The 16,266-nt window shown below is 42.2% G+C and overlaps 1 protein-coding gene across 2 annotated transcripts in view; it reads right to left on the bottom strand.

The window, feature by feature from the left end:
• The window catches only part of LOC124544669 (aquaporin AQPAn.G-like), a 197,466-nt gene extending 181,798 nt beyond the window's left edge, over positions 1 to 15,668 (bottom strand). Inside the window, exon 1 of one of the 2 annotated variants that reach the window (XM_047123288.1) lies at positions 15,483 to 15,668. The gene's annotated coding sequence lies outside the window, so the exon portion shown is untranslated. Of the gene's footprint in view, positions 1 to 14,383; positions 14,408 to 15,482 lie in introns of those variants that run through there. The other variant, XM_047123289.1, reaches the window with a different exon arrangement.
• Between the last annotated feature and the right edge of the window lie 598 nt (positions 15,669 to 16,266).

Genomic DNA, 16,266 nt, shown 5'->3' with positions numbered 1-16,266 from the left:
TGTATATAAACTCGACGTCCATGCCATTGCAGACAAGAAATATCAGATATGTTCTGCGCAGAAGACATGATCAATATAAACCAGTGGCGACGTTCTGATGACTCCAAGGAATTGGGCGAGGGAGAGCTCCTACGCATATTTACTACGACAAGGAAGGGTGTTGCAAGCAAACTTTTGTAAAATATCATCTTAAAAGATTTACAGAATGATATCGGCTACGTGTCTAGAGAATACATAATCAGAATGATGCATCAATTAGTGGCATGTGGGGGGAGGGGGGGCGGGGGGAAGGGGGTGGCTAAATCCCACAATTTGATTTGCTTTGAGATTTCTACAGGTATGGAACCTCATCTGTGAGCAAATAAAATTTTATTTGACCACTTTCTTGACGGATCTGAGTGAGAGTTATACGACCTGTATTCCTTTTTGGCTGTCGCTACAACGTTATGAACATGTTCAGTGAAACTTTCTGGCAGATTAAAACTGTGTGCCGGACCGAGTCTCGAACTCGGGACCTTTACCTTTCGCGGGGAAGTGTCCTACCATCTGAGCTACCCGACTCACGCACCGTAGCTCAGATAGTAGAGCACTTGCCCGCGAAAGGCAAAGGTCCCGAGTTCGAGTCTCGGTCCGGCACACAGTTTTAATCTGCCATGAAGTTTCATATCGGCGCACACTCCGCTGCAGAGTGAAAATCTCATTCTGGATGTTCAGTGAACTTCTGTGTGACAAGCGAAAATGCTGGGCTGATCTTAAGAAGGCGATGACAGTCCTAATTTAGGGCTTCTACGGTCTACGTGATGCAAGAATTTCAGTCACAACTGAGAATCAGGGTTTCAAACGAGTGGCAATTTATCACCGACGTCATTTAAAATATACGAGGGTGTCTAGAAAAGTAATGCCACCGAATTTTTTATGTGAAAACTCTCAACGCTTTCTAAAAATACAAACGTTAGTAACATTCTGCATACTTATTCTTGATTCCTCTATATTTGCAGGCCTGTGCCTCTAGAGGGCTCTGAATTGTAGCGTCTAATATGGTAGCGTGTAGTGTAACTACATCGGCGGGTGAGGAACATCGTGCTGTAATCGAGTTTAGGACTCGAAGATTTCGTACGTACGTGCCAATGACAATGCCAGAACACACACGAGCGCTGCGATATCTCCATCAAGACGACGCCTTGGGTTCACTGTCATCGATCATCCTTCATACAGTCACGACTTCGTTCTTTTGGAGTTCCATCTGTTCCCACAACTTAAACAACGTGTTAGAGTACTTCACTTTGATAGTGGTGGAGCGGAACGCAGAGGTGAGGTTTGGGATCCCTCGACAAAGTCAGACATTCTATCGTGATTGTATCAACTAACTGGTCTCTCGCTGTCAGAAATGCGTTCGTTGCCAGGAACACTATGTTGAGCAAAAAGTGTGTAGACATGAAGAACAAAGATATAAAACGGCAATAATGTATGTATTATTTAAAAGTCTTTAAGAGTTTTCACATAAAAATTTCGGAGGCATTACTTTTCAGCACGCACTCGACATCTTAAGAAGAGGGAAACAGGAAATACATCCTGCGTTACAGGTATCACAGTATGGGATCGTACGATAAGTTTACTTTGACGATGAAAAATACTACGTGTCATACAGGATTTGCACCTGCTGGGCAATGAATACAACATGTAAATAATACTGCATTTAAGAGATTTGGACCAATCAGATCAAAATTATCTATAACAGAATAATTGAATAAGTTAATAGTTTTAATGATTTAGGAAACGAAATAAGTGATCAGAGATATGGACAACGGTTTTCATCACTTGCAGTATATATGTGGCAGTATTCACAGAGCTCTAAAGAACGGATTTAGAAAGAGAAGAGATATAGAATAGAATTGCAACGTGGGTTCTCACAAAGAGGGATGTATGCAAACTAGAGGCAGCTAAATGAAATTTCTAACAACAGTGAAAGCTTGCACACGCCAAGACCGGATTAGGAATGAAAAAATTAGGAAGTTTAAGGGGGTAAACAATATAGTACAGAACTACACAAAGGGTTGGGGAGGCCTTATGAGCAGTATGTTAGATGAAAGACTGTGGAGATGTGGGTCGAGAGGAAGAAGAAACCGTGGGGAACTCAAAATGAGAGGGGCTCAACAAACTTTGAATACGGGGCATTCAGTTAGCCTAATACCTGGAAGTGAAGACGATGATGGTGATGATAACGACCTGCCTGAATCACTTCAGCCGAATACTGTAACAGCGACTACTGAAACACCAAGGTAGAATCTTCCCCATGTCGTCGTGTAATGAAGCGAGTTCTCCATCTCTAATGATCTCGATGTCGACATTACGCCAAAACTTTCGTAGTGGGACACTGTTCGGAATAGATACCACACTTAAACTGTCGAGATTCTAAACACCACGCGATATTTACTGTTAGTCTAGAGATGCAGGGTTCAAATGCGTGCCAGGCCGTGTTGATGAACGGTTCTCGTTGATGCCTAAAACTCTTGAGGAGAATACAACGAGCAGGCCACTGCCGATTATACTTTCCCCACTTGACAATCTTAGTTCGTGGCCCGTCTTCTGTGAGGTCAATGTTGATTAGGCGATAAATCCTTACCTTCCTTCCTTTTTTCACAATCGAGACGAGAGACGTATTATAAGAGCTACTCCTTTCGTTTCTAACATACACAGGGTGAACATAAAAGAGGCTGTTCAGGGACATTTTCCGTGTGTTTTGATCAAGGGACCCATGGTCTCCGGTGACTAGCTATGCAATATTTCGTTTGATTCTTAACTCCGCTTATCTTTGTGTTTGTGTTACGTTAAAAATGTACTGCATGACACAAAAAGTGAAACACCGCAAAGAGGAGGAGGAAATGAAATTTAACTTCACGAGGTAAGACGGAATATGATGTTATTTCCGCATCTAGTCAAATTTTCAAAGAACTTGCCAGTATCAACACATTTATCAGTAGGACTTTGCTTTCCTTCTGACCTCGATCCACGCATTGATTCAGTTGGGAAAGGTGCCATAAAGCCGTCGTATCCTCTCCTGAGGAAAACTGTCCCACAACTGTCGTAATTGGACCTTTATATCCCGGATATTGGCATTGGGACGATGTTGGCTTCCTACCTGATCTCAAACACTTTCAATCGGGGACAGATACGGGGTTCTTGCTGGTGATAAATTTAAGATAAATTTAATCAAATAAAAACTTTTCCTATTAAGAATGATCTGTCTAATCATGATGCACAACTAGAGTATATGACAGAGCTCCATACAGTAATGCAAAACAGACCTCCACAATAATGTGTTCAGTTAACAATTTAGCAATTGCAAATTTTAGGGTTAAACTGGGATGAGGTGTACAGGAAACATGATGCTAATTTAAAACTTAACCTATTTCATGATACCTTTGTAAACATTGCTGTAAGAAACCATCTAAAAAGTCATGGCTTACTAAAGGAATAAAAATATCTTGTAAACAGAAAAGGGTTATTAAAAAGTCCAGAAGTATGTATATTACATCAGAGATTAGCAAAAGAAAATTAAAACATTTTAGAATATTGTTAAAAGGAAAAGAGGGCAGCCGAGAGAACAGGAAGACTGCATTTCTGTCAAACGCAATGAAAAGTCAGAAGTAGGAAACGTTTTTAATTATCATTTTTAAGTGTTGTAGATAAAATAGGATCCAACTATTCATTAGAAAACGCAAGGCAATACCTTTTCAATTTGATAAAAGTTAAATTCAACCCACCTCTCCAACTGAAATTAGGAAAATCATAAATTCACTAACAGTAAAAGCTCACATGGAATTGACGGCATTTTCAACAGACCACTAACAGCTTGCTGCCAACAAATAAATAGGATTCTCAGCCACAGTAGTAGCTCACTGAAACATGGCATTTTTCCGGACAGACTGAAACCATTGCGTAGAAAAAGGGACAGGTCTGATGCTAACAACTACCGCCCAATCGCACTTCTGACAACTTTATCCAAAATTGTTGAAAAAGTAGTATATTCAAGAGCAGCATTATATATTTCTAAAAATGAAGTACTAACAAAATTTCAACTCGGTTTTCAGAAAGGCTTTTCGACAGAGAATACTATATATGCTTTCACTGATCAATGCTGATCATATCTGAATCAAGCGTTGGGATATGTGATCTGTCAAAGGCTTTTGACTGTGTGAATCATGAAATTTTGCTAGATAAGCTCAAGTATTGTGGTTTGAGTGGGACAGTTCACAAATGGTTTAATACATATTTAAATGAAAGAATGCAGAAGGTTGAAAGTAACAGTAGAAATAGTCTAAATTCAGCAGACTCACCTAACTGGGGAGGTATCAAGACTGGCGTCCGACAAGGTTGCCTTATTGTTCTCAATATATATTAATGACTTGCCTCTCTGTATTCTTGAAGATGCAAAGCTAGGTTTTTTTCTGATGATACAAGTATAGCTATCACACCCAACAAACAATAATTAGCTGAGGAAATTGTAAATAATGTCTTTCAGAAAATTATTAAGTGGTTCTCTGCCAATGGACTCTCACTAAATTTTGAGAAAACACAGTACATACCATTCTGCACAATAAATGGCATAGCACCACTGATAAATATAGACTTTGAACAGCTACTTATACTACTAGGGTTGTTGAAAATCATGGTGATAAACATATCAGTAAATTAGCCTACTATGTATATTTTCATTCACTGCTTCGATATGTCATCATATTTTGGAATAATTCGTCATTAAGAGAAAAGGTATTCATTGCGCAGAAGCGTGTAATCAGAATAACAGCTGGAGCCCACACAAGATTACCTTGCAGACACTCATTTAAGGTACTCGGGATATTCAAAGAACATCCGCAATACATATATTCACTTATGAAATTTGTTATTAATAACCCACCCCAATCCGAAAATAACAGCGAAGTGCATAGCTACAACACTAGACGAAAGGATAACCTTCACTATTCTGGGTTAAATCTGACTTTGCCACAGAAAGGGGTGAATTATGCTGACACAAAAATATTTGGTCATTTGCCAAAAGGCGTTAAAAACCAGACAGATATCCAATCAACAATAAAAAAATTAAAAACATTTCTGAGTGACAACTCCTTCTACTCAATAGATGAGTTTTTACATATGAAGTAGTAACTGTAAAAAAAAGACAAAGAAAAAAATTATATTGTTTAAAGAAAACGTATGTTAAACTGGCACGTTCCACATCATTACTAAATGTCGTATTCATGATCAATGGAACAAGTATTAATGTAAAGTAATGTGCCATGTGTGGCCTAGCATTGTTCTGTTGAAAAATGGAACAACAGTACTGTCCATTGAGAGGTAACAGATGAGGAAGCAGGATGTCTGTGATGTACCGTTGAGCTGTCACAGTTCCCTCAATCAGCCTGAAATCCTACTAGACGGCTCTCTGTACTTTGACGCAAGTAGTAACACTGCCGTGTCTCAGCAAAACAGTGGAAGAATGTGACCTCTCCCGAGGTTGCCGCAACACCCCCTGGCGACGGTCATCCATGCGTTCCTGAAAAAAAAACTCGATGCCATTCATCAGCAGTTTACGCTCCGCTGCCGTGGCTCCAATAACACCACAAAATGGGAGGGTAATTTCTTAGTCTGCTAGCTACTCTCCGGCCGATGGTGCGGGACAACATAGAATGTTGCAGGGAGTCTTTTATTTGTACTTGTATAGCAGGCGCAGATGTGAAGAGGTCACAGTGTGCCTTGCAGTGATCAGAGGCGGTCGACCGGAACTTTCACATGTTTGCCCTCACGTTCCCGTACAGTCCAACATCGGGTGGCTGTCATATCCGAATGCCCCAACGATCTAGACATTGCACGATTGGGCCACCCAGCTAAATGGAGACTCGCAATGAGGTACTGTTCAATCTTTGTCAGGTGTTGAGAACGCCGTCTCACACGAGTACGCGGCATCTGCGTGTCCTTAACAGCGATCACCTTACATCTGACGTTGCTTGCGTCCCTTATATACCCTACCAGACCCAGTAATAACACTAAACACGAACAACAGTTATCCATTCCGGTGGCCCTTCTATCTGTCACAGAGAATTGCAGCTCATTTATATACCCATCGATGGTGTTTATGTTTACGAAGTTACATTGACATCCGACCATCTCTTCTGGTAAATTCACTTGTTTCCTTGGGCAATATATCTCCATAACTGTGCAAATGTGGATAGCGATCGCTGCGTGTCTCTTTTGGGAACAAACTTGTTCCATTCATTGTCTGTGCTTGCTGCTGACACAGGTAATGCCCACTTTACTCTTCGTCCTCAAGCTTGCGTTTAGTACTGCTCAGTTCTGTCTCGGCTTTTTTTTCCCCATAGCTTCAGCTCTATGTTAACAGCAGTATACAGTATCGTGGATAGGTTTAATGATGAAGAGTTGGCCGATATGTACACTATGTTATCAAAAGTAGCCGGCCGGAGTGGCCGTGCGGTTCTAGGCGATACAGTCTGGAACCGCGTGACCGCTACGGTCGCAGGTTCGAATCCTGCCTCGGGCATGGATGTGCGTGATGTCCTTAGGTTAGTTAGGTTTAAGTAGTTCTAAGTTCTAGGGAACTGATGACCACAGCAGTTAAGTACCATAGTGCTCAGAGCCATTTGAAGCATTTGATCAAAAGTATCCGGACACCTGGCTGAAAATGACTTACAAGTTCATGGAGCCCTCCATCGGTAATTCTGGAATTCAATATGGTGTTGACCCACACTTAGCCTTGATGATAGCTTCCACTCTCGCAGGCATTCGTTCATTCAGGTGCTGGAAGGTTTCTTGGCGAATGGCAACCCATTCTTCACGGACAGGCTCTGAGCACTATGGGACTTAACTACTGTGGTCATCAGTCCCCTAGAACTTAGAACTACTTAAACCTAATTAAGCTAAGGACATCACACACATCCATGCCCGAGGCAGGATTCGAACCTGCGACCGTAGCAGTCGCGCGGTTCCGAACTGCGCGCCTAGAACCGCTAGACCACCGCGGCCGGCTTCACGGACAGCTGCACTGAGGAGAGGTATCGATGTCGGTCGGTGAGGCCTGACACGAAGTCGGCGTTCCAAAACATCCCAAAGGTGTTCTATAGGATTCAGGTCAGGACTCTGTGGAGGCCATTACAGGGATATTATTGTCGTATAACCACTCCGCCACAGGCCGTGCATTATGAACAGGTGCTCGATCGTGTTGAAAGATGCAATCGCCATCCCCGAATTGCTCTTCAGTGGGAAGCAAGAAGGTGCTTAAAACATCAGTGCAGGCCTGGGCTGCGATATTACCACGCAAAACAACAAGGGGTGCAAGCCCCCTCAATGAAAAACACGACCACAATATAACACTGCCGCCTCCGAATTTTACTGATGGCTCTACACACGCTGGCAGATGACATTGACCAGGCACTGGCCATACCCACACCCTGCGGTCGGTTGGCCACATTGTGTACCGTGATTCGGCACTCCACACAACGTTTTTCCACAGTTCAATCGTCCAATGTTTACGCTCCTTACACCAAGCGATGCGTCGTTTGGCATTTACCAGAGTGATGTGTGCCGTATGAGCAGCAATTTGGCCATGAAATCCAAGTTTTCTCACCTCCCGCCTAACTACCATAGTACTTGTAGTGGATCCTGATGCAGTTTCCAATTCCTGCGCGATGGTCTGGATAGACGTCTGCCTATTACACATTACGACACTCTTCAACTGTCTGCGGTCTCTGTTAGTCAACAGACGAGGTCGGCCTGTACGCTTTTTTGCTGTGCACGTCCCCTCCCGTTTCCATTTACTGTCGCATCGGAAATAGTGGATCTAGAGATGTTTAGGAGTGTGGAAAATTCGCGTACAGACGTATGACACAAGTGACACCCAATCACCTTGCCACGTTCGAAGTCCGTGAGTTGGGCGGAGCGCTCCGTTCTACTCTCTCACGACGTTAAATGACTACTGATGTCGCTGATATGGAGTAACTGGCAGTAGGTGGCACCACAATGCACCTAATATGAATAACGTATGTTTCTGGAATCATCCGGATACTTTTGATCACATACTGTACCTCGTGATGCGAATGCAATAGCCGAGCGGCACAACGGTACTATGCTGAGCTGTTTTCACAGTGACAGAAACCTCACGACGGTACTTTTACGCGTTTTGCTGGCACGTACGAGAAACCGAACGCTTCCGTGTTAGAATCATTGCATTTTGCAGGCTTCATCTCTGTTGTCGAAACAATTTTACATAAACAAATGTAATTACGTTATTACTCTGTAGCGAACCACTGGAGATCACGAATCTCTTAAACCGAAATACTCTGAAAATGTCGATGAAAATTTTGTCGCTGAAGCTCGATTTACCTCGTTGATGATTCAGATGAATGATAGTTCTCGTTAAGAAAGTGAAGCAGCTACTGGGTGATAAGTTTCTTAATTTACAGTAGGCGAATGGAGTAAAAATAAAAGCAAACTGAACGGGCAGTGACAACATCTGTGATACATCAGGAGTATATAATCGTAATTATCAGACGTCATGCATTAACATCACTAGAATCTTTAGTAATTCCTTAAGCGTCCAGACAGAACCGAGAAAGTAGTGAATCCACGGTAGAGCACTTTCCCGCGAAAATTAAGGATCGCAGTAGCGACAGTCGGTCTGACGCACAGTTTTATTCTACCAGGAAGTTTCAAACCAGCCTACACTCCACTGCGCAGTGAAAATTAATTCCTGTCTATTGATAGCTTCCTACATGCATCTAAGGCATATTTGGTTACTGATCAGTCAACAACTTGCTGAGGAGAGCTTTTGTAGCGATCGAACAGCTAGCTGGGGAAAAGGTTTTCTTCATTCGAAGTCCACTACCCGTATTTTCTTTCCGGACAGTTAGGTAATAAATAAGAGGGTTCTTCCTTTGTTAAGGTCTAACCGGCCGCTAAATAGAAACCAGGGTCGAAGTCTGATGAAGCTTTGCACGGATGTGTTGTGCAGTGTCTCTGTACGCCCGTGAATCGCGTCACATCGCTCCGTTCACTTCTGAGCGCACAGTGAGCGGATAAAAACGTCTAGATAAACAGTGTCTCACGCCAAGTATGAGTGCGTGAGAGAGATGTCGCCTGACTTCATGCTGCCCACATAACGTAGCTGTCACGCTTTTCTTTCTCGGTTGCACACTGCAGAGGCAATGAACACGCTCCTGCAGCGTTTCCGATGTGAAGAGTTTGACTACCCACCATACACTCCGTACTTGGCTCCTCCTGATTCTCAGGTCTGCTCACATGAACTGCCCGCTATGAAGGCAACACTTTGGCGCATATAACAAGCTGCAGACGAGTGTAGGGAATTGGCGGAAATAACTGGCGGCTGCTTTCTATGACGAGTGTACTCGGAAGCTGGCACAAAGCTACGACAGATGTCTAAATCGGAGCGGCGGCTATGTAGAGAAGTAGATGGAAGGTATAGCTATCTGTTGCAAATAAAGTATTTTTGATTTTCACTGCGCTTTCCATTTCCCGATCGATCTAACCTTAATAAAAGAACAGCTCTCGTACTTGTCTCTTATACGTAACTGATTCAGTAGAGTGCAGCGCCGTGAAATGCGATAGTCTTATATTTCCCATTCCTTCAACAACCATAAATTAAATGTCTCACCTGTGGGTACCACTGAATTCAGGAGGCACACATTAGTGAAAGTTACCCTCTTAACTGACGCTGGCACTATGGGACTTAACATCTGAGGTCATTAGTCCCCTAGACTTAGATCTACTTAAACCTAACTAAGGACATCACACACATCCATGCCCGAGGCCGGATTCGAACCAGCGACCGTAGCAACACCGCGGTTCCAGACTGAAGCGCCTAGAACCGCTCGGCCACCACGGCCGGCACCTGCGAGTTGGCGTCTCGTAAGAGTTAAGTTTCTTTAGCGGCAGTTACTGAACCATTAGGCATACGACGTAGCTCAGGAGTAGTCAGTAGCAGCATTCCTATCTCGAATTCAGTAGGTCCTAGTACGTTTACGTAAAAGAAAGGAAGATAAAGGTTTAATATTCAGTCGATGACAAGGTCATTAGAGACATAGCACAAGCGTGAATTGTAGAAAGAATGTGAAGTAAGTCAGCCTCGTTCTTTTCACCTTAAGGTATACGAGACCAGCTATGGAAAACTTAAATCTAGATACCCGGGCGGAGACTTGAACCTGCGTCCTTCTAAAGGCGAGTCTAGTGACTTACCGCTGCGCCATTCTGCTCGGTTGCGTGTGAGTAGCAAATTTGATTCAGCAGAAAAATCTTGCCTCAGTGAAAGACTAATTTTCAAAAGACGTGCACTATATCCAAATAGGAGCATCGCCATAAAAAGCAAGAGTCTTAGCTGAAACTTCAACAGTATATCTCATAATTTCGCTTGAAGCATCTCTTTACTTTCGGGGTGGCACGTAAGGCAAGGTCCATTCACTCCAGAATGCAAAGTAAACACCATGCTGTATTGAAATCCGAGAACCAATGCACGCACTCAGTTATTGGGGCACCTGCTGTTGCTATTCAAAATATGACACTACTTGAGATTCAGATCATACACAAATTACAGCTAACTTGCAAGTCGGATTTAATTACAGAAAAATGGTCCAAAGAGCAACAGTGATCGAACCTTTAAATTAGTGGTATGAAAGCAAACAAATCGTGCTACCATTGAGTGTTCACGATAAAATTATCGTCGTTTCTCACGCGTCCCCTTCGGTCGCACAATGAAGGTCCCCGAAATCAGTCTGACAAAGGTCGAGCTGAAATTGTATGCAAACTCTGTTTCACATGCCGTCTAATGACGTGGAAAGTGTCGCTTTATAATGGGACACGAGAAATTCTTTCACTAATACATGTGAATTTTTCCTCCTTGCTTAGAAGTTTTTTTAAAAAAAGTCTAGGGGCAGAACATCAATATCTTGCAGAGAAATGAAACGCGTGAAAGTGAATGATTCATTTAAGCTTTATTGTACACGATTAACTATTACTCTTAAGACACTGTTTATTACTGCACCTGCTCTCTTACGTTTAAGTTTCTGTTTCTTGATGACAGTGAACATTGAGGGTCTCAGGAACGCCGTTCGCAGGCTAACGTCGCACAGCGAAACGCGTACCCGTTTGTCAGTATTACTTGTTGCCGCCCCTTACACATTACACATAAATAACCTGTCGTTTTTCTTGGAATAAATCCCTTAAAATGAACAAATTTGTGTGTTATATTTGCATCTTTCAGATATTCGCCATGTGGGTAATTATTTGTAAGACTTACTGTTATGTAAGCAGAAACAAGTTAACTGAGGACGCCACAGTATTAACGAATGTTATTAAATTTTTAGTGTTCGACGTTTAAGACAATCAGATAGGCAAGAGACATGTAATAACAATGAAGATGAATGATTATTATTTGTTTTTGTTTTGTTATGATTTTAAGTTTTATTATTTAATTCTCTTAATGGAATCATTTGAGCCCTGCCAGCAGGAAATTAACATTAATTTGTTGCTGAAACTAGAAATACATCGACTTGCTCTGTCATTTATAGGAACTATTTGGTGAACTGAACATTACAAGATGTATTACTGCAGTGTGTAAATAATATATGTTATATACTGTCTTTTAAGAGTCGCAAAAGTCTAAATAAGATTTTAATTAGAGTCGCAAAAGACGGTGCATAACTACGACTGCGAAAGAAAAGTCTAAAATCAAATAAGACAATATGTGTATAGTAGCACACTCTGCAAATGGTAGCAGAAAATTAAAACAGGAATAAAAAAGTCGAAATTATAGTAACTTATTCACCTTAGTAAAGGTGCTGAACTCGTGAATGATACCCTACAAAATATTTACTTGTAAGCGGGAGCCAAAGATAATTTCTTTCACAAACGAGTCGATATGACCGTTCTCCAAAGGAGCACTTCCTACAAGTGGTGAATAAAAAATACATCGGACAATTCCGAAGTACACACGAAAGGCACGTCGCTGGGTGTCAACGGAACTGATGTGCATATTTGCAGGTTGCACATGTCACGGTTTAGGTCTTAAATATGTCTGTCACAGCACGTTAGCGAGTCATTTCGTACATCAGTATGTGAAACAAGGTGAATAGAAATGAATAAGGTATTTATAATCAACTGAATTTTTTGGACCCTGACAATATCTCAATATCTGTTATTAAGATAAGCATGCTGAACTTGTTCTGAAGACGATAAAACTTATCAAATTAACAGAGATGGGAATAATCGAGATAAAAAGTGAAATGCCCTTATCTATGGAAGAAGTTGAAAATCATGGTCCCGAAGGGAAAAATAATTTCTTTTTAAGAACGTTAAAAGAGGAACGGGTAAAGTAAGAAGAAAACTATTCGTGTTACCTGTTCTTTCGTATTACGTTGTTGCAATGTTGTGGATTTAAGCACGACCTGCTGATTTCTAGAAGTTCGAATCGCTTAGTACGAAAGAAATAGAAGCAAATAATCCAATTGTATTCTAAGATGGACCCAAAATGCTGTTAGGGTGTCGTGTGATGCAATACAACACTCTTACTCGGACAATCGAAGTTAACTGTGGACAAAATAATTCTTTAAACTGACCCAGTAACCCGCAGATGGGCTTCAAAACTGCAGGTTAAAATTTTTACACGTGAAATGAAACAAATATACAATGATTTACTTGTACTTCCTATACAAGGAACATAGAAATGTTTCTCCTAGTAAAAACAGAAACTGAGAGCTTATATTTGCAGGTACTGAATTCAAAATTGAGAAACACAGCATGTGGCATATAGGCATTACTGATTCACCGTGAGCGAAGGTGTATATCCCGCAACCAATAACAATGTTAGTAGATTATTAATTTTTTTAACGAACACGTAATAGTTTAATACTGTGAAGTAACCATAAGTAGCTTATGATTTCCTTTGTTAGCAGTGTCTCTCATCAGACGCGATCATCTTCAGAAATTTAGTAGTCACAGTTTATTAAACGTGTCTAGTTGTGCACAGCACCAACGTCGGACCAAAGACACTTTTATGTCTGATGTTGGCACTGCACACAGCCACATACATGAAACGTGTGGTCGTTGGCTACTAAATTTCTGAAAACGATCACGTCTGATGAGCAAACCCGATAATGAGTTTATATGCGACTCGTGGCAGCTCCAGAGTTTTATTTCTTACGGACGCTGTTCCCCTGCAAGTGTTGCCTGCTGTCGCTTAACATAATGGTTTCGTGAAGCAAAACGAAGACAGTGAAAGATACATACTTTGTAAATAAAACTCCGTCGCCTGTCTGTACTCCGGTTGTTCAGGTTTTTATTTCAAAGTGAAAACTCTATCACCATTATTTCCGAAATTCTCTCGAGGTTGTCTATAAGAATATGTCGAAGCAGACGTACCAGCATACTGTGAAAACGTGATCCACTGTTGGTCAGTAGTGAGCGACTCTTGGAAATCTTAATTATAGGGTTCTTCTCTGGAATACGTATCGGAAATAAAACCTTGAAACATGAAATCCACTTAGTCACAAAAATACTTATATTAATTTCATGGTAGTTACATATTTCCGTCTACATTGTATGATTATTTGCAATGGGTATGGAGCCACTCGTCCACATGTATGGAGGAATAATAAAGTTTGAAATGATATTTAAGTTACAAAACCTGAAAGTAACTAGGTCATCACGCTTTCTCGATGAGGCGTTGTCCTCTTAGAAGATCGGGTTTTCTGCCGCTAATCCGTGACGCATTGCAAGATATTTCGATCGTGTAAATCTCAGTCTTCGTCAAGTGCTCCCTGCTACAGCCTCAGTGAGCACCAGATGAAAACTGCGAGCTATGTGATAAAAAAAAATGGCTCTGAGCACTATGGGACTTAACATCTATGGTCATCAGTCCCCTAGAACTTAGAACTACTTAAACCCAATTAACCTAAGGACATCACACAACACCCAGTCATCACGAGGCACAGAAAATCCCTGACCCCGCCGGGAATCGAACCCGGGATATGTGATCAAAACGTCGTGCAGGTACGACGTGGATTACCGGCAGAAAATCTGATGTTTTCTGATGATTATTGGGACAATAATTTAGTTACCCGAAGTTTAGTAACATAAATAGTTCCTGTATCTAAGTGTTTTGCATTCCTTCACGTCTGAAAAACAGCACCAGCGATTCGGAACGTTTCGTAAATAAATAGATGTTAAAAAATTGAGAATTTCTTAACGTTGTGACTGGATGCAGTATGCACATGCAATATTCACAAGCTTTTGACGTGCATAAAAGTTATTTGGTAAAACAGATTCGCTGTGCTGAAATTCTAGCCAGTTTTGTCACACTTACCACCGGTGGATCCGGTTTTCGCAGTGTGCAGGTGCGTCTGCTTCGACAGTTCGTGATCTAGAACCTCGAGAGAATTTAGGAAATAATGGTGACGGAGCTTTAACTCTGAAACAAAAACCTGAACAACCGGAATACAGACAGTGGTCTGACTTTTATTTAGAAAGTATATATCTTGCACTGTCTTCTTATGTTTCCGTTACAATAACTGATAGTAACTAGGTCATCACGCTTTCACGGGAAGGTGTTGTCCTCTTGGAAAATCGGGTTTTCTGCCGGTAATCCGCGACGCCGTTGCAAGATATTTCGATCGCGTGAATCTCAGTCTTCATCAAGTGATCCCTGCTACAGACTCAGTGAGCAACAGATGAAGGCTGCGAGCTGTGTGATCAAAACATCGTGCAAGTACGACGCGGATTGCCCGCAGAAAATCCGATTTTTTCAGATGATTATTGGGACAACAGTTTAGCTTCAGTTTAGTTAACGGAAGTCCAGTAACACAAATAGTTCCCAGATCTAAATGTTTTGCATTCCTTCATGTCTGAAAAATAGCACCGGCGATTCGGAACGCTTCCTAAATAAATAGATGTTAAAAAATTGAGAATTTCTTAACGTTGTGACTGGATGCAGTATGCACATGTAATATTCACAAGCTTTCGACGTGCGTAAAAACAGATTCGCTGTGCTAAAAGTCTAGCCCGTTTTGTCACACTTACCACCGGTGGATCCGGTTTTCGCAGTGCGCAGGTGCGTCTGCTTCGACAGTTCGTGATCTAGAACCTCGAGAAAATTTAGGAATTAATGGTGACGGGGCCTTAACTCTGAAACAAAAACATGAACAACCGGAATACAGACAATGGTCAGACTTTTATTTAGAAAGTATATATCTTTCACTGTCTTCGTATGCTTCACGAAATTATTACGTTAAGCGACAGCAAGCAAAGCCTGCAGGGGGAACAGCGTCCGTAAGAAATGAAACTGTGTGACAGCTTAAAACAAAACGAAAATGAAGGTTCCTATGTTTGGAAAAGAAGTAGCTATTCAACAAGGGAGCTGTTACACTTGGCGACACTTTTCAACCTATTACAAATTAGAGACCTACCTATTCATCAAGTGGCGGTATTTAAGATGGAGCTGTGATCACAAAGTGTGGACTAGTTAGGAGAGAGACAGAGAGAGGAAGGAGCTGTTGTGTGTGTCTGCAGCTGCCTCTGAAACGAGAGCGGCAGAAGACGCGCCGGCCGCGTAGCTTGTGCGCGTGCGCGCCGCGGGTCGTGCTGCTGGCGGGGAGGTGTCCGCGCTACTGCCGCGCCGCGCTCCGCCTCACCAGCAGGTGGGCTGCCCTGCCGGCCGTGTACGCAGGCCTGGCTGGTGACGACACACGGTACACGTTGCACGCGACCGACAGATGGCACCAAGCCAGCCTGCTCCCTCATCTATGTGCGCAGGCCGAGATAAGACATCGGTGATGCTCACCCATTCACAGGCCAGTGCACCTGAACAAGATCAGGTACCAGTCGGTACTCTCAACAATGGTCAACACGTAGCTTTTGAGCGAAAAAATTGACTCTCCGATATTTATAATGGTAAATATTCATGTTTAGGAGTGGGAGGGAGAGAGTGGGGGTAGATAAGAGAAAGGAGAGACTTCTAGGAATTTACTCGACTTAACTAGTGAAGGTAGGGACATGAATCATGGGTGGTGTGGGTCAGGAACTAGCGGAGACTATGGCCTCGGGCATTAAGGAATCTACGTCTACATTCACACTCCGCAAGTTACCGTACATTGCGAGGCGGAGTGTACCCTGTACCACTGTTGGTCAATTCCTTCAATGTTCCACTCGCAAATGGAGCGAAGGAAAAGCCACTGTCCATATGTCTCCGCG

Source organism: Schistocerca americana, chromosome 8 (genome assembly GCF_021461395.2).
Source record: "Schistocerca americana isolate TAMUIC-IGC-003095 chromosome 8, iqSchAmer2.1, whole genome shotgun sequence".
In the NCBI taxonomy this organism is placed as follows: Eukaryota; Metazoa; Arthropoda; class Insecta; order Orthoptera; family Acrididae; genus Schistocerca; species Schistocerca americana.
The sequence above is the reverse complement of the archived record's forward strand: the minus strand, read 5'-3'. Positions and strand labels throughout refer to the sequence as shown.